This window comes from Drosophila simulans, unplaced genomic scaffold, assembly GCF_016746395.2.
Source record: "Drosophila simulans strain w501 unplaced genomic scaffold, Prin_Dsim_3.1 Segkk25_quiver_pilon, whole genome shotgun sequence".
NCBI lineage: Eukaryota > Metazoa > Arthropoda > Insecta > Diptera > Drosophilidae > Drosophila > Drosophila simulans.
The window spans coordinates 87,766-112,500 of record NW_025416821.1 but is presented as its reverse complement, the minus strand read 5'-3'; the positions used below and the strand labels follow the sequence as shown (position 1 = coordinate 112,500).

At 36.8% G+C, this 24,735-nt stretch overlaps 4 non-coding genes and 1 pseudogene across 4 annotated transcripts; all 5 read left to right on the top strand.

The window, feature by feature from the left end:
- LOC120285483 overlaps positions 1-6,834 on the top strand; it is a 7,562-nt pseudogene extending 728 nt beyond the window's left edge.
- A 3,769-nt stretch (positions 6,835-10,603) lies between these two features.
- LOC120285477 lies at positions 10,604-12,598 on the top strand. Its single transcript, XR_005544740.1, has one exon. It is a non-coding gene; the product is annotated as a small subunit ribosomal RNA (ribosomal RNA).
- Positions 12,599-13,287: 689 nt separating this feature from the next.
- LOC120285470 lies at positions 13,288-13,466 on the top strand. The gene has a single exon (XR_005544733.1). It is a non-coding gene; the product is annotated as a 5.8S ribosomal RNA (ribosomal RNA).
- Positions 13,467-13,860: 394 nt separating this feature from the next.
- Positions 13,861-17,822, top strand: LOC120285482. The gene has a single exon (XR_005544745.1). It is a non-coding gene; the product is annotated as a large subunit ribosomal RNA (ribosomal RNA).
- Positions 17,823-22,397: 4,575 nt separating this feature from the next.
- On the top strand, positions 22,398-24,392 carry LOC120285476. The gene has a single exon (XR_005544739.1). It is a non-coding gene; the product is annotated as a small subunit ribosomal RNA (ribosomal RNA).
- Positions 24,393-24,735: the final 343 nt, after the last annotated feature.

Sequence of the window (24,735 nt, the reverse complement as noted above, 5' to 3'; positions counted from 1 at the left end):
TATATGCTCTTGTATGATTAACAATGCGAAAGATTCAGGATACCTTCGGGACCCGTCTTGAAACACGGACCAAGGAGTCTAACATATGTGCAAGTTATTGGGATGTAAACCTAATAGCGTAATTAACTTGACTAATAATGGGATTAGTTTTTTAGCTATTTATAGCTAATTAACACAATCCCGGGGCGTTCTATATAGTTATGTATAATGTATATTTATATTATTTATGCCTCTAACTGGAACGTACCTTGAGCATATATGCTGTGACCCGAAAGATGGTGAACTATACTTGATCAGGTTGAAGTCAGGGGAAACCCTGATGGAAGACCGAAACAGTTCTGACGTGCAAATCGATTGTCAGAATTGAGTATAGGGGCGAAAGACCAATCGAACCATCTAGTAGCTGGTTCCTTCCGAAGTTTCCCTCAGGATAGCTGGTGCATTTTAATATTATATAAAATAATCTTATCTGGTAAAGCGAATGATTAGAGGCCTTAGGGTCGAAACGATCTTAACCTATTCTCAAACTTTAAATGGGTAAGAACCTTAACTTTCTTGATATGAAGTTCAAGGTTATGATATAATGTGCCCAGTGGGCCACTTTTGGTAAGCAGAACTGGCGCTGTGGGATGAACCAAACGTAATGTTACGGTGCCCAAATTAACAACTCATGCAGATACCATGAAAGGCGTTGGTTGCTTAAAACAGCAGGACGGTGATCATGGAAGTCGAAATCCGCTAAGGAGTGTGTAACAACTCACCTGCCGAAGCAACTAGCCCTTAAAATGGATGGCGCTTAAGTTGTATACCTATACATTACCGCTAAAGTAGATGATTTATATTACTTGTGATATAAATTTTGAAACTTTAGTGAGTAGGAAGGTACAATGGTATGCGTAGAAGTGTTTGGCGTAAGCCTGCATGGAGCTGCCATTGGTACAGATCTTGGTGGTAGTAGCAAATAATCGAATGAGACCTTGGAGGACTGAAGTGGAGAAGGGTTTCGTGTGAACAGTGGTTGATCACGAGTTAGTCGGTCCTAAGTTCAAGGCGAAAGCCGAAAATTTTCAAGTAAAACAAAAATGCCTAACTATATAAACAAAGCGAATATAATACACTTGAATAATTTTGAACGAAAGGGAATACGGTTCCAATTCCGTAACCTGTTGAGTATCCGTTTGTTATTAAATATGGGCCTCGTGCTCATCCTGGCAACAGGAACGACCATAAAGAAGCCGTCGAGAGATATCGGAAGAGTTTTCTTTTCTGTTTTATAGCCGTACTACCATGGAAGTCTTTCGCAGAGAGATATGGTAGATGGGCTAGAAGAGCATGACATATACTGTTGTGTCGATATTTTCTCCTCGGACCTTGAAAATTTATGGTGGGGACACGCAAACTTCTCAACAGGCCGTACCAATATCCGCAGCTGGTCTCCAAGGTGAAGAGTCTCTAGTCGATAGAATAATGTAGGTAAGGGAAGTCGGCAAATTAGATCCGTAACTTCGGGATAAGGATTGGCTCTGAAGATTGAGATAGTCGGGCTTGATTGGGAAACAATAACATGGTTTATGTGCTCGTTCTGGGTAAATAGAGTTTCTAGCATTTATGTTAGTTACTTGTTCCCCGGATAGTTTAGTTACGTAGCCAATTGTGGAACTTTCTTGCTAAAATTTTTAAGAATACTATTTGGGTTAAACCAATTAGTTCTTATCAATTATAACGATTATCAATTAACAATCAATTCAGAACTGGCACGGACTTGGGGAATCCGACTGTCTAATTAAAACAAAGCATTGTGATGGCCCTAGCGGGTGTTGACACAATGTGATTTCTGCCCAGTGCTCTGAATGTCAAAGTGAAGAAATTCAAGTAAGCGCGGGTCAACGGCGGGAGTAACTATGACTCTCTTAAGGGGATCTGGGGTAATTGCGAGCAGAGGGGGAGTATTTTTCTGTAATTCGTAAGTCATATCATATGGTGTGCGGAAGGGGAATTTTACTCTGTAACTCACAAGTCTCTCCTTTACTCAAGTCGACTCAAAACTCCTCGTGGTGGTCCCGGTAATGCTAAACTTGTTTAGCAGCTAATTTGAGCGGCAAAAACTTTTTCCGATGGGCTGGTTACCCAGAGGAAATTTACTCATATTGGAACTACGAACACAAATAACGAGCCTCGGATATCTTTACACAATCTGATGACGACCCGACCCTCCGTGGATATCTTCCCGGAGGACCAATATGAACCAAACGCAGCGGCTACTCTATCTAGGGTTCCCTGCACAGTATGTGGCCGGTCCTTTAACAGCAAGAGAGGACTCGGTGTTCACATGCGATCTCGGCACCCAGACGAACTTGATGAAGAACGTCGACGTGTCGATATAAAGGCAAGGTGGAGTGAGGAAGAGAAGTGGATGATGGCGAGAAAGGAGGTTGAGCTCACAGCAAATGGACATAAACACATGAACAAGCAACTAGCGGTGTATTTTGCAAACCGCAGCGTCGAAGCCATCAAAAAGCTAAGACAGAGGGGCGATTATAAGGAGAAAATAGAGCAGATAAGAGGGCAATCTGCTCTCGTCCCGGAAGTTGCAAATCTAACCATAAGGCGCCGCCCTGTAGAAGTGAGCAAAACCACCAAGTAACAACATCAGAAACAACTCCAATCACTCCCTTCGAACAGTCGAACAGGGAAATTTTGCGGACACTGCGTGGGTATAGCCCCGTAGAATGCCATTCCAAATGGAGAGCCCAAGAGCTACAAACGATCATTGACAGGGCAGAGCTCGAGGGAAAGGAAACCACTCTCCAATGCTTATCGCTATATCTCCTGGGAATTTTTCCGGCACAGGGTGTACGACACACGCTGACGAGACCTCCTCGGAGACCTCGGAATAGGAGAGAAAGCAGAAGGCAGCAGTATGCTGTCGTCCAGCGTAACTGGGATAAGCATAAAGGAAGATGCATCAAGTCCTTGCTAAATGGAACTGATGAGTCGGTAATGCCAAGCCAAGAAGTAATGGTTCCCTACTGGAGAGAAGTAATGACTCAGCCTAGCCCAAGCTCTTGCAGTGGAGAAGTGATACAAATGGATCACTCGCTTGAGAGGGTTTGGTCTGCTATTACGGAGCATGACCTTCGGGCGTCAAGAATCTCATTATCTTCATCTCCGGGGCCTGACGGGATAACTCCAAAATCTGCCAGGGAGGTGCCGTCAGGTATTATGTTGCGAATAATGAACCTAATTCTATGGTGCGGTAATCTACCACACTCTATCCGACTGGCCAGAACCGTCTTCATCCCGAAAACGGTGACGGCGAAGCGACCGCAAGACTTTCGTCCAATATCGGTGCCTTCAGTCCTGGTAAGACAGCTAAATGCCATATTGGCAACCCGGTTGAACTCATCAATCAATTGGGACCCGCGCCAGCGGGGCTTCTTACCTACCGACGGATGTGCCGATAATGCGACGATAGTTGACTTAGTCTTGAGGCATAGCCATAAGCACTTTAGATCTTGCTACATAGCTAATTTAGATGTAAGCAAGGCATTCGATTCTTTATCGCATGCATCTATATATGACACCTTACGTGCTTATGGTGCGCCAAAGGGCTTCGTTGACTACGTACAGAATACGTACGAGGGTGGCGGTACCAGTCTCAATGGGGACGGTTGGAGTTCAGAGGAATTCGTCCCTGCTAGAGGAGTGAAGCAGGGTGACCCTTTGTCTCCTATTCTATTTAACTTGGTAATGGACAGGTTACTTAGAAACCTACCCAGCGAAATTGGTGCCAAAGTCGGAAATGCCATTACTAACGCGGCCGCGTTTGCAGATGATTTGGTACTATTTGCTGAAACTCGAATGGGACTTCAAGTATTGTTGGACAGAACGTTGGATTTTCTATCTCTCGTCGGCCTTAAACTTAATGCCGACAAATGTTTTACCGTTGGCATTAAGGGCCAGCCGAAACAGAAGTGTACCGTGCTAGAGGCACAGAGCTTCTACGTAGGCTCGAGAGAGATTCCATCATTGAAGCGAACGGACGAGTGGAAGTACTTAGGCATCAACTTCACTGCAACTGGGAGGGTTCGATGCAATCCGGCCGAGGACATTGGTCCAAAGCTACAAAGATTGACAAAGGCCCCCCTCAAACCACAACAGAGGATGTTCGCCCTTAGGACTGTCCTTATCCCACAGCTCTATCACAAGTTAGCCCTTGGGAGTGTGGCGATAGGCGTCCTACGAAAAACTGACAAATTAATAAGATACTATGTGCGAAGATGGCTAAATCTTCCGCTGGATATGCCGATAGCATTCATTCATGCACCCCCAAAAAGTGGAGGTCTCGGAATTCCATCACTAAGATGGGTAGCTCCAATGTTAAGGCTAAGACGATTGAGTAATATTAAATGGCCTCACCTCACGCAAAACGAGGTAGCCAGCTCTTTCCTCGAAGCCGAAAAACAACGGGCCCGAGATAGATTATTAGCTGAACAAAATGAATTGTTATCGCGTCCGGCAATAGAAAAATATTGGGCGAACAAATTGTACCTCTCAGTTGATGGCAGCGGACTCCGTGAAGCGGGCCATTGGGGACCGCAACACGGGTGGGTTAATCAACCCACGCGTTTACTAACAGGAAAGGAATATATAGACGGTATTCGTCTGCGGATAAATGCCCTACCCACGAAGTCTCGTACTACAAGGGGAAGGCACGAATTGGAACGACAGTGTCGTGCAGGATGTGACGCTCCCGAAACAACAAACCACATAATGCAAAAATGTTATCGATCGCATGGGAGGCGCGTAGCTAGACACAACTGCGTAGTAAATCGAATCAAGCGGGGACTTGAGGAGAGAGGCTGCGTGGTCATTGTTGAACCAAGTCTGCAGTGCGAATCCGGCCTTAATAAACCGGACCTGGTGGCACTACGACAAGATCACATTGATGTGATCGACATACAAATTGTGACAGACGGACACTCTATGGATGATGCACACCAGCGCAAAATCAATAGATACGACAGACCGGACATACGAACTGAATTGCGTCGCAGATTCGAAGCCGCAGGTGACATTGAATTCCATTCTGCCACCCTGAACTGGAGGGGGATCTGGAGTGGTCAATCCGTTAAAAGATTGATAGCAAAGGGTCTCCTCAGCAAATATGATAGTCATATCATTAGCGTCCAGGTTATGAGAGGCAGTCTCGGTTGTTTTAAACAGTTCATGTACCTGAGCGGGTTTTCCCGAGATTGGACTTAGCTAAAACGTTTGGTTCAAAACATTTGCTTGCTGTCTTGGCATAACATCAATAAAGGCATAAACATCGCAAAACAATGGTTATATATAAATGGCTATGAGGATGGTTTTAGTACGTAGGCGTTGCGGAACTTCGGTTCAGATAGAGCAATGAATCGTGCATGCTAGGAAAACTGACCACACGCAGTGTTGGCAGCCCTAGTATCTTTCGATAGATTTCCATACCTCCGCGATCAAAAAAAAAAAAAAAAAAATAGCCAAATGCCTCGTCATCTAATTAGTGACGCGCATGAATGGATTAACGAGATTCCTACTGTCCCTATCTACTATCTAGCGAAACCACAGCCAAGGGAACGGGCTTGGAATAATTAGCGGGGAAAGAAGACCCTTTTGAGCTTGACTCTAATCTGGCAGTGTAAGGAGACATAAGAGGTGTAGAATAAGTGGGAGATATTAGACCTCGGTTTGGTATCGTCAATGAAATACCACTACTCTTATTGTTTCCTTACTTACTTGATTAAATGGAACGTGTATCATTTCCTAGCCATTATACGGATATATTTATTATATCTTATGGTATTGGGTTTTGATGCAAGCTTCTTGATCAAAGTATCACGAGTTTGTTATATAATCGCAAACAAATTCTTTAATAAAACGATGCATTTATGTATTTTTGATTTGAAAATTTGGTATAACTCCAATTACTCAGGTATGATCCAATTCAAGGACATTGCCAGGTAGGGAGTTTGACTGGGGCGGTACATCTCTCAAATAATAACGGAGGTGTCCCAAGGCCAGCTCAGTGCGGACAGAAACCACACATAGAGCAAAAGGGCAAATGCTGACTTGATCTCGGTGTTCAGTACACACAGGGACAGCAAAAGCTCGGCCTATCGATCCTTTTGGTTTAAAGAGTTTTTAACAAGAGGTGTCAGAAAAGTTACCATAGGGATAACTGGCTTGTGGCGGCCAAGCGTTCATAGCGACGTCGCTTTTTGATCCTTCGATGTCGGCTCTTCCTATCATTGTGAAGCAAAATTCACCAAGCGTTGGATTGTTCACCCATGCAAGGGAACGTGAGCTGGGTTTAGACCGTCGTGAGACAGGTTAGTTTTACCCTACTAATGACAAAACGTTGTTGCGACAGCATTCCTGCGTAGTACGAGAGGAACCGCAGGTACGGACCAATGGCACAATACTTGTTCGAGCGAACAGTGGTATGACGCTACGTCCGTTGGATTATGCCTGAACGCCTCTAAGGTCGTATCCGTGCTGGACTGCAATGATAAATAAGGGGCAATTTGCATTGTATGGCTTCTAAACCATTTAAAGTTTATAATTTATTTTATAAACGACAATGGATGTGATGCCAATGTAATTTGTAACATAGTAAATTAGGAGGATCTTCGATCACCTGATGCCGCGCTAGTTACATATAAAAGCATTATTTAATACAATGACAAAGCCTAGAATCAATTGTAAACGACTTTTGTAACAGGCAAGGTGTTGTAAGTGGTTGAGCAGCTGCCATACTGCGATCCACTGAAGCTTATCCTTTGCTTGATGATTCGATAAATAAATGATTTTTTCCTGTAGCCAAACACCTCGTCATCAATTTAGTGACGCATATGATATTGTCCCTATCATATAATTTTTGATATAAAGACTTTAAAGAATTGTATCAAGTTGCCAAACACCTCGTCATCAATTTAGTGACGCATATGATATTGTCCCTATCATATAATTAATATAAAGACTTTAATGAATTGTGTCAAGTTGCCAAACACCTCGTCATCAATTTAGTGACGCATATGATATTGTCCCTATCATATAATTAATATAAAGAATTTTAATGAATTGTGTCAAGTTGCCAAACACCTCGTCATCAATTTAGTGACGCATATGATATTGTCCCTATCATATAATTTTTGATATAAAGACTTTAAAGAATTGTATCAAGTTGCCAAACACCTCGTCATCAATTTAGTGACGCATATGATATTGTCCATATCATATAATTAATATAAAGACTTTAATGAATTGTGTCAAGTTGCCAAACACCTCGTCATCAATTTAGTGACGCATATGATATTGTCCCTATCATATAATTTTTGATATAAAGACTTTAAAGAATTGTATCAAGTTGCCAAACACCTCGTCATCAATTTAGTGACGCATATGATATTGTCCATATCATATAATTAATATAAAGACTTTAATGAATTGTGTCAAGTTGCCAAACACCTCGTCATCAATTTAGTGACGCATATGATATTGTCCCTATCATATAATTAATATAAAGACTTTAATGAATTGTGTCAAGTTGCCAAACACCTCGTCATCAATTTAGTGACGCATATGATATTGTCCATATCATATAATTAATATAAAGACTTTAATGAATTGTGTCAAGTTGCCAAACACCTCGTCATCAATTTAGTGACGCATATGATATTGTCCCTATCATATAATTTTTGATATAAAGACTTTAAAGAATTGTATCAAGTTGCCAAACACCTCGTCATCAATTTAGTGACGCATATGATATTGTCCATATCATATAATTAATATAAAGACTTTAATGAATTGTGTCAAGTTGCCAAACACCTCGTCATCAATTTAGTGACGCATATGATATTGTCCCTATCATATAATTAATATAAAGACTTTAATGAATTGTGTCAAGTTGCCAAACACCTCGTCATCAATTTAGTGACGCATATGATATTGTCCTATCATATAATTAATATAAAGACTTTAATGAATTGTGTCAAGTTGCCAAACACCTCGTCATCAATTTAGTGACGCATATGATATTGTCCCTATCATATAATTAATATAAAGACTTTAATGAATTGTGTCAAGTTGCCAAACACCTCGTCATCAATTTAGTGACGCATATGATATTGTCCCTATCATATAATTAATATAAAAACTTTTAATGAATTGTGTCAAGTTGCCAAACACCTCGTCATCAATTTAGTGACGCATATGATATTGTCCCTATCATATAATTTTTGATATAAAGACTTTAAAGAATTGTATCAAGTTGCCAAACACCTCGTCATCAACTACTATATTATGGTTGCGCCGACCTCTCATATTGTATTCTCTTATGTGTTCATAGGATTTTGGCAATTATATACGAGTAAATTAAATAATATACTTATGAAAATGATTAATTATTATATGTATAAGGGAAAAAATGCTGAAATATTCCCATATTATCTTAGTATTATAGAGGAAAGACCGTTGCCGACCTCTCATATTGTTCAAAACTTATGTATTCATATGATTTTGGCAATTAAATGAGTAAATTAAATAATATACATATGAAAATGATTAATTATTATATGTATAAGGGAAAAAATGCTGAAATATTCCCACATTCTCTCAGTATTATAGAGAAAAGCCATTATAGTGAGAGGGTATAGTAGTGTAAACGACCGGAATTACGACAGAGGGTTCAAAAACTACTATAGGTAGGCAGTGGTTGCCGACCTCTCATATTGTTCAAAACTTATGTATTCATATGATTTTGGCAATTATATGAGTAAATTAAATAATATACATATGAAAATGATTAATTATTATATGTATAAGGGAAAAAATGCTGAAATATTCCCACATTCTCTCAGTATTATAGAGAAAAGCCATTATAGTGAGAGGGTATAGTAGTGTAAACGACCGGAATTACGACAGAGGGTTCAAAAACTACTATAGGTAGGCAGTGGTTGCCGACCTCTCATATTGTTCAAAACTTATGTATTCATATGATTTTGGGAATTATATGAGTAAATTAAATAATATACATATGAAAATGATTAATTATTATATGTATAAGGGAAAAAATGCTGAAATATTCCCACATTCTCTCAGTATTATAGAGAAAAGCCATTATAGTGAGAGGGTATAGTAGTGTAAACGACCGGAATTACGACAGAGGGTTCAAAAACTACTATAGGTAGGCAGTGGTTGCCGACCTCTCATATTGTTCAAAACTTATGAATTCATATGATTTTGGGAATTATATGAGTAAATTAAATAATATACATATGAAAATGATTAATTATTATATGTATAAGGAAAAAAATGCTGAAATATTCCCACATTCTCTTAGTATTATAGAGAAAAGCCATTATAGGGAGAGGGTATAGTAGTGTAAACGACCGGAATTACGACAGAGGGTTCAAAAACTACTATAGGTAGGCAGTGGTTGCCGACCTCTCATATTGTTCAAAACTTATGTATTCATATGATTTTGGCAATAATATGAGTAAATTAAATAATAAACATATGAAAATTAATATGTATTATATGTATAAAGAAAAAAATAATCATATTATATATGAATAATGGAAAAAAAAATGAAATGTTCATATAATCTCTTAATATATAAGAGAATAGCCCGTATGTTGGGTGGCAAACGGAATTGAAAATACCCGCTTTGACGACAGCGGGTTCAAAAACTACTATAGGTAGGCAGTGGTTGCCGACCTCCCGCATTATTCGAAATATTTATTTCGGATTATGTTTATATTGGTTACATACAATAAAGTATATTATTATCCGTACAAATTTGTTTCTCAGTTCTATAGAACACGGGACTTGGCTCCGCGGATAATAGGAATATACGCTTTTTAGATAATATCGTTGAAACAAAAGTCAAGTTTCTATTATATATAGAATAACAAATCGTTTCCATATATTATCGTTAATTTTTGGAGGCAGGCAAATATTTATTTATTACCTGCCGTATAGTTGGATTATTATATCGTTACGGTATAATACAAATATGGATTCTTATGAAAGAAATATAAAATTATATATTAAATGTGGAAATATTATCATATGCGCTTGGTTTTATGTTATATATTACCAGAGAGATATATGAAAAGAGATAAATTTTAAATTTATCTTCAAAATGCAAATGATTTAACTTAATATTTATATTGGTTAAACAAAAATTGTACATGTGTGGATACAATAATTATGTATGTTGGAAATAAAATGATATTTTATAATGAAATATGTATATATAAAAAGATATAATTATAGAAACATATATATTACAATAATTATATGAAATTCTTGTTATATTGGTAAAACAAGTATAAATTAAAAATGAAATTATGGATTACGAATGCTATATAAAAATGGCCGTAATCGAATGGATATTTTACTTATAAATATATATTTAAAATTTTACCCAAAGGCGAAATATTGAATTTTATTCAATATAATAAAAATCATGGAATTATATAAAGTGAAAAATCCATATATCTATTATATTGCTTATTTCGATTCAAAAAATATGAATGGAATATGAAGGAAAAACATTATTCTGGTTGATCCTGCCAGTAGTTATATGCTTGTCTCAAAGATTAAGCCATGCATGTCTAAGTACACACGAATTAAAAGTGAAACCGCAAAAGGCTCATTATATCAGTTATGGTTCCTTAGATCGTTAACAGTTACTTGGATAACTGTGGTAATTCTAGAGCTAATACATGCAATTAAAACATGAACCTTATGGGACATGTGCTTTTATTAGGCTAAAACCAAGCGATCGCAAGATCGTTATATTGGTTGAACTCTAGATAACATGCAGATCGTATGGTCTTGTACCGACGACAGATCTTTCAAATGTCTGCCCTATCAACTTTTGATGGTAGTATCTAGGACTACCATGGTTGCAACGGGTAACGGGGAATCAGGGTTCGATTCCGGAGAGGGAGCCTGAGAAACGGCTACCACATCTAAGGAAGGCAGCAGGCGCGTAAATTACCCACTCCCAGCTCGGGGAGGTAGTGACGAAAAATAACAATACAGGACTCATATCCGAGGCCCTGTAATTGGAATGAGTACACTTTAAATCCTTTAACAAGGACCAATTGGAGGGCAAGTCTGGTGCCAGCAGCCGCGGTAATTCCAGCTCCAATAGCGTATATTAAAGTTGTTGCGGTTAAAACGTTCGTAGTTGAACTTGTGCTTCATACGGGTAGTACAACTTACAATTGTGGTTAGTACTATACCTTTATGTATGTAAGCGTATTACCGGTGGAGTTCTTATATGTGATTAAATACTTGTATTTTTTCATATGTTCCTCCTATTTAAAAACCTGCACTAGTGCTCTTAAACGAGTGTTATTGTGGGCCGGTACTATTACTTTGAACAAATTAGAGTGCTTAAAGCAGGCTTCAAATGCCTGAATATTCTGTGCATGGGATAATGAAATAAGACCTCTGTTCTGCTTTCATTGGTTTTCAGATCAAGAGGTAATGATTAATAGAAGCAGTTTGGGGGCATTAGTATTACGACGCGAGAGGTGAAATTCTTGGACCGTCGTAAGACTAACTTAAGCGAAAGCATTTGCCAAAGATGTTTTCATTAATCAAGAACGAAAGTTAGAGGTTCGAAGGCGATCAGATACCGCCCTAGTTCTAACCATAAACGATGCCAGCTAGCAATTGGGTGTAGCTACTTTTATGGCTCTCTCAGTCGCTTCCCGGGAAACCAAAGCTTTTGGGCTCCGGGGGAAGTATGGTTGCAAAGCTGAAACTTAAAGGAATTGACGGAAGGGCACCACCAGGAGTGGAGCCTGCGGCTTAATTTGACTCAACACGGGAAAACTTACCAGGTCCGAACATAAGTGTGTAAGACAGATTGATAGCTCTTTCTCGAATCTATGGGTGGTGGTGCATGGCCGTTCTTAGTTCGTGGAGTGATTTGTCTGGTTAATTCCGATAACGAACGAGACTCAAATATATTAAATAGATATCTTCAGGATTATGGTGCTGAAGCTTATGTAGCCTTCATTCATGGTGGCAGTAAAATGTTTATTGTGTTTGAATGTGTTTATGTAAGTGGAGCCGTACCTGTTGGTTTGTCCCATTATAAGGACACTAGCTTCTTAAATGGACAAATTGCGTCTAGCAATAATGAGATTGAGCAATAACAGGTCTGTGATGCCCTTAGATGTCCTGGGCTGCACGCGCGCTACAATGAAAGTATCAACGTGTATTTCCTAGACCGAGAGGTCCGGGTAAACCGCTGAACCACTTTCATGCTTGGGATTGTGAACTGAAACTGTTCACATGAACTTGGAATTCCCAGTAAGTGTGAGTCATTAACTCGCATTGATTACGTCCCTGCCCTTTGTACACACCGCCCGTCGCTACTACCGATTGAATTATTTAGTGAGGTCTCCGGACGTGATCACTGTGACGCCTTGCGTGTTACGGTTGTTTCGCAAAAGTTGACCGAACTTGATTATTTAGAGGAAGTAAAAGTCGTAACAAGGTTTCCGTAGGTGAACCTGCGGAAGGATCATTATTGTATAATATCCTTACCGTTAATAAACATTTGTTATAATACAAATAAATACAATTTACCAAAATAAAAATATTACAAAATGATTCTACGGAATCAAAAGTTAAAGTGAAAATAAAATGTAGATGGCTTTTATTTTATTTATATGTGGGGCTTGGCAACCTCATAAAAAGACTTTAACATTATTAATGTTGTTGTGCGTATTTGTGGCAGTACTTACTACAACAACGGCGTTTCCTATAAAAACAAATTCTCGAAAATGGAAATCGAAGAAACTAAACTAAATTCGAAAGTGGAAGTCGAATTAAAATTAAAATAATTTTGAATGTGGTAATCGAAATAAGTTTGTGTGTATATGGACCATAATATACACGCGTTGCGAATATGTATTGTTCATCTATGTTATGAGCATACGTTGGCTAATGCAACAACCTAAAATATACAATGTTTGTACCTGTCATCCATCAGGTTAATGTTTTATATAAATTTTGCAGTATGTGTCACCCAAAATAGCAAACCATAACCAGATTATTATGATACATAATGCTTATATGAAACTAAGACATTTCGCAACATTTATTTTAGGTATAAAAATAAATTTATTGAAGGAATTGATATATGCCAGTAAAATGGTGTATTTTTAATTTCTTTCAATAAAAACAATATTGACATTATATAAAAATGAATTATAAAACTCTAAGCGGTGGATCACTCGGCTCATGGGTCGATGAAGAACGCAGCAAACTGTGCGTCATCGTGTGAACTGCAGGACACATGAACATCGACATTTTGAACGCATATCGCAGTCCATGCTGTTATGTACTTTAATTAATTTTATAGTGCTGCTTGGACTACATATGGTTGAGGGTTGTAAGACTATGCTAATTAAGTTGTTTATAAATTTTTTATAAGCATATGGTATATTATTGGATTAAATAATGATTTTATTCATAATATTAAAAAAGAAATGAAAAACATTATCTCACATTTGAATGTGAAAAACGAAGAGAAATATTTTCTTTTTCAATCAAATAATACTGAGAAATGTCTAGCATAAAAAATTGAAATATTTTTCATCTAGAATTGTCTCTTATTAATGATTCGAAAAAAAAAAAACTTGGTTATGTTATTATTCTTCGTTGGTTCGTTAAATGGATAAAAAATAACTTTGCTTACAAGAACTATTGGAACTATTTATAACGAATTTAATTGATTGTTTTATCATTTATATATAAAGAATTTATGGCAAAATATAGTTATATATACAACCTCAACTCATATGGGACTACCCCCTGAATTTAAGCATATTAATTAGGGGAGGAAAAGAAACTAACAAGGATTTTCTTAGTAGCGGCGAGCGAAAAGAAAACAGTTCAGCACTAAGTCACTTTGTCTATATGGCAAATGTGAGATGCAGTGTATGGAGCGTCAATATTCTAGTATGAGAAATTAATGATTTAAGTCCTTCTTAAATGAGGCCATTTACCCATAGAGGGTGCCAGGCCCGTATAACGTTAATGATTACTAGATGATGTTTCCAAAGAGTCGTGTTGCTTGATAGTGCAGCACTAAGTGGGTGGTAAACTCCATCTAAAACTAAATATAACCATGAGACCGATAGTAAACAAGTACCGTGAGGGAAAGTTGAAAAGAACTCTGAATAGAGAGTTAAACAGTACGTGAAACTGCTTAGAGGTTAAGCCCGATGAACCTGAATATCCGTTATGGAAAATTCATCATTAAAATTGTAATATTTAAATAATATTATTAAGAATAATGTGCATTTTTTCCATATAAGGACATTGTAATCTATTAGCATATCCCAAATTTATCATAAAATATAACTTATAGTTTATTCCAATTAAATTGCTTGCATTTTAACACAGAATAAATGTTATTAATTTGATAAAGTGCTGATAGATTTATATTATTACAGAGCGTTAATTTTTCGGAATTATATAATGGCATAATTATCATTGATTTTTGTGTTTATTATATGCTCTTGTATGATTAACAATGCGAAAGATTCAGGATACCTTCGGGACCCGTCTTGAAACACGGACCAAGGAGTCTAACATATGTGCAAGTTATTGGGATGTAAACCTAATAGCGTAATTAACTTGACTAATAATGGGATTAGTTTTTTAGCTATTTATAGCTAATTAACACAATCCCGGGGCGTTCTATATAGTTATGTATAATGTATATTTATATTATTTATGCCTCTAACTGGAACGTACCTTGAGCATATATGCTGTGACCCGAAAGATGGTGAACTATACTTGATCAGGTTGAAGTCAGGGGAAACCCTGATGGAAGACCGAAACAGTTCTGACGTGCAAATCGATTGTCAGAATTGAGTATAGGGGCGAAAGACCAATCGAACCATCTAGTAGCTGGTTCCTTCCGAAGTTTCCCTCAGGATAGCTGGTGCATTTTAATATTATATAAAATAATCTTATCTGGTAAAGCGAATGATTAGAGGCCTTAGGGTCGAAACGATCTTAACCTATTCTCAAACTTTAAATGGGTAAGAACCTTAACTTTCTTGATATGAAGTTCAAGGTTATGATATAATGTGCCCAGTGGGCCACTTTTGGTAAGCAGAACTGGCGCTGTGGGATGAACCAAACGTAATGTTACGGTGCCCAAATTAACAACTCATGCAGATACCATGAAAGGCGTTGGTTGCTTAAAACAGCAGGACGGTGATCATGGAAGTCGAAATCCGCTAAGGAGTGTGTAACAACTCACCTGCCGAAGCAACTAGCCCTTAAAATGGATGGCGCTTAAGTTGTATACCTATACATTACCGCTAAAGTAGATGATTTATATTACTTGTGATATAAATTTTGAAACTTTAGTGAGTAGGAAGGTACAATGGTATGCGTAGAAGTGTTTGGCGTAAGCCTGCATGGAGCTGCCATTGGTACAGATCTTGGTGGTAGTAGCAAATAATCGAATGAGACCTTGGAGGACTGAAGTGGAGAAGGGTTTCGTGTGAACAGTGGTTGATCACGAGTTAGTCGGTCCTAAGTTCAAGGCGAAAGCCGAAAATTTTCAAGTAAAACAAAAATGCCTAACTATATAAACAAAGCGAATATAATACACTTGAATAATTTTGAACGAAAGGGAATACGGTTCCAATTCCGTAACCTGTTGAGTATCCGTTTGTTATTAAATATGGGCCTCGTGCTCATCCTGGCAACAGGAACGACCATAAAGAAGCCGTCGAGAGATATCGGAAGAGTTTTCTTTTCTGTTTTATAGCCGTACTACCATGGAAGTCTTTCGCAGAGAGATATGGTAGATGGGCTAGAAGAGCATGACATATACTGTTGTGTCGATATTTTCTCCTCGGACCTTGAAAATTTATGGTGGGGACACGCAAACTTCTCAACAGGCCGTACCAATATCCGCAGCTGGTCTCCAAGGTGAAGAGTCTCTAGTCGATAGAATAATGTAGGTAAGGGAAGTCGGCAAATTAGATCCGTAACTTCGGGATAAGGATTGGCTCTGAAGATTGAGATAGTCGGGCTTGATTGGGAAACAATAACATGGTTTATGTGCTCGTTCTGGGTAAATAGAGTTTCTAGCATTTATGTTAGTTACTTGTTCCCCGGATAGTTTAGTTACGTAGCCAATTGTGGAACTTTCTTGCTAAAATTTTTAAGAATACTATTTGGGTTAAACCAATTAGTTCTTATCAATTATAACGATTATCAATTAACAATCAATTCAGAACTGGCACGGACTTGGGGAATCCGACTGTCTAATTAAAACAAAGCATTGTGATGGCCCTAGCGGGTGTTGACACAATGTGATTTCTGCCCAGTGCTCTGAATGTCAAAGTGAAGAAATTCAAGTAAGCGCGGGTCAACGGCGGGAGTAACTATGACTCTCTTAAGGTAGCCAAATGCCTCGTCATCTAATTAGTGACGCGCATGAATGGATTAACGAGATTCCTACTGTCCCTATCTACTATCTAGCGAAACCACAGCCAAGGGAACGGGCTTGGAATAATTAGCGGGGAAAGAAGACCCTTTTGAGCTTGACTCTAATCTGGCAGTGTAAGGAGACATAAGAGGTGTAGAATAAGTGGGAGATATTAGACCTCGGTTTGGTATCGTCAATGAAATACCACTACTCTTATTGTTTCCTTACTTACTTGATTAAATGGAACGTGTATCATTTCCTAGCCATTATACGGATATATTTATTATATCTTATGGTATTGGGTTTTGATGCAAGCTTCTTGATCAAAGTATCACGAGTTTGTTATATAATCGCAAACAAATTCTTTAATAAAACGATGCATTTATGTATTTTTGATTTGAAAATTTGGTATAACTCCAATTACTCAGGTATGATCCAATTCAAGGACATTGCCAGGTAGGGAGTTTGACTGGGGCGGTACATCTCTCAAATAATAACGGAGGTGTCCCAAGGCCAGCTCAGTGCGGACAGAAACCACACATAGAGCAAAAGGGCAAATGCTGACTTGATCTCGGTGTTCAGTACACACAGGGACAGCAAAAGCTCGGCCTATCGATCCTTTTGGTTTAAAGAGTTTTTAACAAGAGGTGTCAGAAAAGTTACCATAGGGATAACTGGCTTGTGGCGGCCAAGCGTTCATAGCGACGTCGCTTTTTGATCCTTCGATGTCGGCTCTTCCTATCATTGTGAAGCAAAATTCACCAAGCGTTGGATTGTTCACCCATGCAAGGGAACGTGAGCTGGGTTTAGACCGTCGTGAGACAGGTTAGTTTTACCCTACTAATGACAAAACGTTGTTGCGACAGCATTCCTGCGTAGTACGAGAGGAACCGCAGGTACGGACCAATGGCACAATACTTGTTCGAGCGAACAGTGGTATGACGCTACGTCCGTTGGATTATGCCTGAACGCCTCTAAGGTCGTATCCGTGCTGGACTGCAATGATAAATAAGGGGCAATTTGCATTGTATGGCTTCTAAACCATTTAAAGTTTATAATTTATTTTATAAACGACAATGGATGTGATGCCAATGTAATTTGTAACATAGTAAATTAGGAGGATCTTCGATCACCTGATGCCGCGCTAGTTACATATAAAAGCATTATTTAATACAATGACAAAGCCTAGAATCAATTGTAAACGACTTTTGTAACAGGCAAGGTGTTGTAAGTGGTTGAGCAGCTGCCATACTGCGATCCACTGAAGCTTATCCTTTGCTTGATGATTCGATAAATAAATGATTTTTTCCTGTAGCCAAACACCTCGTCATCAATTTAGTGACGCATATGATATTGTCCCTATCATATAATTTTTGATATAAAGACTTTAAAGAATTGTATCAAGTTGCCAAACACCTCGTCATCAATTTAGTGACGCATATGATATTGTCCCTATCATATAATTAATATAAAGACTTTAATGAATTGTGTCAAGTTGCCAAACACCTCGTCATCAATTTAGTGACGCATATGATATTGTCCCTATCATATAATTTATATAAGACTTTAAAGAATTGTATCAAGTTGCCAAACACCTCGTCATCAATTTAGTGACGCATATGATATTGTCCCTATCATATAATTAATATAAAGAATTTTAATGAATTGTGTCAAGTTGCCAAACACCTCGTCATCAATTTAGTGACGCATATGATATTGTCCCTATCATATAATTTTTGATATAAAGACTTTAAAGAATTGTATCAAGTTGCCAAACACCTCGTCATCAATTTAGTGACGCATATGATATTGTCCATATCATATAATTAATATAAAGACTTTAATGAATTGTGTCAAGTTGCCAAACACCTCGTCATCAATTTAGTGACGCATATGATATTGTCCCTATCATATAATTTTTGATATAAAGACTTTAAAGAATTGTATCAAGTTGCCAAACACCTCGTCATCAATTTAGTGACGCATATGATATTGTCCATATCATATAATTAATATAAAGACTTTAATGAATTGTGTCAAGTTGCCAAACACCTCGTCATCAATTTAGTGACCATATGATATTGTCCCTATCATATAATTAATATAAAGACTTTAATGAATTGTGTCAAGTTGCCAAACACCTCGTCATCAATTTAGTGACGCATATGATATTGTCCCTATCATATAATTTTTGATATAAAGACTTTAAAGAATTGTATCAAGTTGCCAAACACCTCGTCATCAATTTAGTGACGCATATGATATTGTCCATATCATATAATTAATATAAAGACTTTAATGAATTGTGTCAAGTTGCCAAACACCTCGTCATCAATTTAGTGACGCATATGATATTGTCCCTATCATATAATTTTGATATAAAGACTTTAAAGAATTGTATCAAGTTGCCAAACACCTCGTCATCAATTTAGTGACGCATATGATATTGTCCATATCATATAATTAATATAAAGACTTTAATGAATTGTGTCAAGTTGCCAAACACCTCGTCATCAATTTAGTGACCATATGATATTGTCCCTATCATATAATTAATATAAAGACTTTAATGAATTGTGTCAAGTTGCCAAACACCTCGTCATCAATTTAGTGACGCATATGATATTGTCCATATCATATAATTAATATAAAGACTTTAATGAATTGTGTCAAGTTGCCAAACACCTCGTCATCAATTTAGTGACGCATATGATATTGTCCCTATCATATAATTTTTGATATAAAGACTTTAAAGAATTGTATCAAGTTGCCAAACACCTCGTCATCAATTTAGTGACGCATATGATATTGTCCATATCATATAATTAATATAAAGACTTTAATGAATTGTGTCAAGTTGCCAAACACCTCGTCATCAATTTAGTGACGCATATGATATTGTCCCTATCATATAATTAATATAAAGACTTTAATGAATTGTGTCAAGTTGCCAAACACCTCGTCATCAATTCAATTTAGTGACGCATATGATATTGTCCCTATCATATAATTAATATAAAGACTTTAATGAATTGTGTCAAGTTGCCAAACACCTCGTCATCAATTTAGTGACGCATATGATATTGTCCCTATCATATAATTAATATAAAAACTTTTAATGAATTGTGTCAAGTTGCCAAACACCTCGTCATCAATTTAGTGACGCATATGATATTGTCCCTATCATATAATTTTTGATATAAAGACTTTAAAGAATTGTATCAAGTTGCCAAACACCTCGTCATCAACTACTATATTATGGTTGCGCCGACCTCTCATATTGTATTCTCTTATGTGTTCATAGGATTTTGGCAATTATATACGAGTAAATTAAATAATATACTTATGAAAATGATTAATTCTTATATGTATAAGGGAAAAAATGCTGAAATATTCCCATATTATCTTAGTATTATAGAGGAAAGACCGTTGCCGACCTCTCATATTGTTCAAAACTTATGTATTCATATGATTTTGGCAATTAAATGAGTAAATTAAATAATATACATATGAAAATGATTAATTATTATATGTATAAGGGAAAAAATGCTGAAATATTCCCACATTCTCTCAGTATTATAGAGAAAAGCCATTATAGTGAGAGGGTATAGTAGTGTAAACGACCGGAATTACGACAGAGGGTTCAAAAACTACTATAGGTAAGGCAGTGGTTGCCGACCTCTCATATTGTTTAAAACTTATGTATTCATATGATTTTGGCAATTATATGAGTAAATTAAATAATATACATATGAAAATGATTAATTATTATATGTATGGTTGCGACCTCTCATATTGTTCAAAACTTATGTATTCATATGATTTTGGCAATTATATGAGTAAATTAAATAATATACATATGAAAATGATTAATTATTATATGTATAAGGGAAAAAATGCTGAAATATTCCCACATTCTCTCAGTATTATAGAGAAAAGCCATTATAGTGAGAGGGTATAGTAGTGTAAACGACCGGAATTACGACAGAGGGTTCAAAAACTACTATAGGTAGGCAGTGGTTGCCGACCTCTCATATTGTTCAAAACTTATGTATTCATATGATTTTGGCAATTATATGAGTAAATTAAATAATATACATATGAAAATGATTAATTATTATATGTATAAGGGAAAAAATGCTGAAATATTCCCACATTCTCTCAGTATTATAGAGAAAAGCCATTATAGTGAGAGGGTATAGTAGTGTAAACGACCGGAATTACGACAGAGGGTTCAAAAACTACTATAGGTAGGCAGTGGTTGCCGACCTCTCATATTGTTCAAAACTTATGTATTCATATGATTTTGGGAATTATATGAGTAAATTAAATAATATACATATGAAAATGATTAATTATTATATGTATAAGGGAAAAAATGCTGAAATATTCCCACATTCTCTCAGTATTATAGAGAAAAGCCATTATAGTGAGAGGGTATAGTAGTGTAAACGACCGGAATTACGACAGAGGGTTCAAAAACTACTATAGGTAGGCAGTGGTTGCCGACCTCTCATATTGTTCAAAACTTATGAATTCATATGATTTTGGGAATTATATGAGTAAATTAAATAATATACATATGAAAATGATTAATTATTATATGTATAAGGAAAAAAATGCTGAAATATTCCCACATTCTCTTAGTATTATAGAGAAAAGCCATTATAGGGAGAGGGTATAGTAGTGTAAACGACCGGAATTACGACAGAGGGTTCAAAAACTACTATAGGTAGGCAGTGGTTGCCGACCTCTCATATTGTTCAAAACTTATGTATTCATATGATTTTGGCAATAATATGAGTAAATTAAATAATAAACATATGAAAATTAATATGTATTATATGTATAAAGAAAAAAATAATCATATTATATATGAATAATGGAAAAAAAAATGAAATGTTCATATAATCTCTTAATATATAAGAGAATAGCCCGTATGTTGGGTGGCAAACGGAATTGAAAATACCCGCTTTGACGACAGCGGGTTCAAAAACTACTATAGGTAGGCAGTGGTTGCCGACCTCCCGCATTATTCGAAATATTTATTTCGGATTATGTTTATATTGGTTACATACAATAAAGTATATTATTATCCGTACAAATTTGTTTCTCAGTTCTATAGAACACGGGACTTGGCTCCGCGGATAATAGGAATATACGCTTTTTAGATAATATCGTTGAAACAAAAGTCAAGTTTCTATTATATATAGAATAACAAATCGTTTCCATATATTATCGTTAATTTTTGGAGGCAGGCAAATATTTATTTATTACCTGCCGTATAGTTGGATTATTATATCGTTACGGTATAATACAAATATGGATTCTTATGAAAGAAATATAAAATTATATATTAAATGTGGAAATATTATCATATGCGCTTGGTTTTATGTTATATATTACCAGAGAGATATATGAAAAGAGATAAATTTTAAATTTATCTTCAAAATGCAAATGATTTAACTTAATATTTATATTGGTTAAACAAAAATTGTACATGTGTGGATACAATAATTATGTATGTTGGAAATAAAATGATATTTTATAATGAAATATGTATATATAAAAAGATAAATTATAGAAACATATATATTACAATAATTATATGAAATTCTTGTTATATTGGTAAAACAAGTATAATTAAAAATGAAATTATGGATTACGAATGCTATATAAAAATGGCCGTAATCGAATGGATATTTTACTTATAAATATATATTTAAAATTTTACCCAAAGGCGAAATATTGAATTTTATTCAATATAATAAAAATCATGGAATAATATAAAGTGAAAAATCTATATATCTATTATATTGCTTATTTCGATTCAAAAAATATGAATGGAATATGAAGGAAAAACATTATTCTGGTTGATCCTGCCAGTAGTTATATGCTTGTCTCAAAGATTAAGCCATGCATGTCTAAGTACACACGAATTAAAAGTGAAACCGCAAAAGGCTCATTATATCAGTTATGGTTCCTTAGATCGTTAACAGTTACTTGGATAACTGTGGTAATTCTAGAGCTAATACATGCAATTAAAACATGAACCTTATGGGACATGTGCTTTTATTAGGCTAAAACCAAGCGATCGCAAGATCGTTATATTGGTTGAACTCTAGATAACATGCAGATCGTATGGTCTTGTACCGACGACAGATCTTTCAAATGTCTGCCCTATCAACTTTTGATGGTAGTATCTAGGACTACCATGGTTGCAACGGGTAACGGGGAATCAGGGTTCGATTCCGGAGAGGGAGCCTGAGAAACGGCTACCACATCTAAGGAAGGCAGCAGGCGCGTAAATTACCCACTCCCAGCTCGGGGAGGTAGTGACGAAAAATAACAATACAGGACTCATATCCGAGGCCCTGTAATTGGAATGAGTACACTTTAAATCCTTTAACAAGGACCAATTGGAGGGCAAGTCTGGTGCCAGCAGCCGCGGTAATTCCAGCTCCAATAGCGTATATTAAAGTTGTTGCGGTTAAAACGTTCGTAGTTGAACTTGTGCTTCATACGGGTAGTACAACTTACAATTGTGGTTAGTACTATACCTTTATGTATGTAAGCGTATTACCGGTGGAGTTCTTATATGTGATTAAATACTTGTATTTTTTCATATGTTCCTCCTATTTAAAAACCTGCACTAGTGCTCTTAAACGAGTGTTATTGTGGGCCGGTACTATTACTTTGAACAAATTAGAGTGCTTAAAGCAGGCTTCAAATGCCTGAATATTCTGTGCATGGGATAATGAAATAAGACCTCTGTTCTGCTTTCATTGGTTTTCAGATCAAGAGGTAATGATTAATAGAAGCAGTTTGGGGGCATTAGTATTACGACGCGAGAGGTGAAATTCTTGGACCGTCGTAAGACTAACTTAAGCGAAAGCATTTGCCAAAGATGTTTTCATTAATCAAGAACGAAAGTTAGAGGTTCGAAGGCGATCAGATACCGCCCTAGTTCTAACCATAAACGATGCCAGCTAGCAATTGGGTGTAGCTACTTTTATGGCTCTCTCAGTCGCTTCCCGGGAAACCAAAGCTTTTGGGCTCCGGGGGAAGTATGGTTGCAAAGCTGAAACTTAAAGGAATTGACGGAAGGGCACCACCAGGAGTGGAGCCTGCGGCTTAATTTGACTCAACACGGGAAAACTTACCAGGTCCGAACATAAGTGTGTAAGACAGATTGATAGCTCTTTCTCGAATCTATGGGTGGTGGTGCATGGCCGTTCTTAGTTCGTGGAGTGATTTGTCTGGTTAATTCCGATAACGAACGAGACTCAAATATATTAAATAGATATCTTCAGGATTATGGTGCTGAAGCTTATGTAGCCTTCATTCATGGTGGCAGTAAAATGTTTATTGTGTTTGAATGTGTTTATGTAAGTGGAGCCGTACCTGTTGGTTTGTCCCATTATAAGGACACTAGCTTCTTAAATGGACAAATTGCGTCTAGCAATAATGAGATTGAGCAATAACAGGTCTGTGATGCCCTTAGATGTCCTGGGCTGCACGCGCGCTACAATGAAAGTATCAACGTGTATTTCCTAGACCGAGAGGTCCGGGTAAACCGCTGAACCACTTTCATGCTTGGGATTGTGAACTGAAACTGTTCACATGAACTTGGAATTCCCAGTAAGTGTGAGTCATTAACTCGCATTGATTACGTCCCTGCCCTTTGTACACACCGCCCGTCGCTACTACCGATTGAATTATTTAGTGAGGTCTCCGGACGTGATCACTGTGACGCCTTGCGTGTTACGGTTGTTTCGCAAAAGTTGACCGAACTTGATTATTTAGAGGAAGTAAAAGTCGTAACAAGGTTTCCGTAGGTGAACCTGCGGAAGGATCATTATTGTATAATATCCTTACCGTTAATAAACATTTGTTATAATACAAATAAATACAATTTACCAAAATAAAAATATTACAAAATGATTCTACGGAATCAAAAGTTAAAGTGAAAATAAAATGTAGATGGCTTTTATTTTATTTATATGTGGGGCTTGGCAACCTCATAAAAAGACTTTAACATTATTAATGTTGTTGTGCGTATTTGTGGCAGTACTTACTACAACAACGGCGTTTCCTATAAAAACAAATTCTCGAAAATGGAAATCGAAGAAACTAAACTAAATTCGAAAGTGGAAGTCGAATTAAAATTAAAATAATTTTGAATGTGGTAATCGAAATAAGTT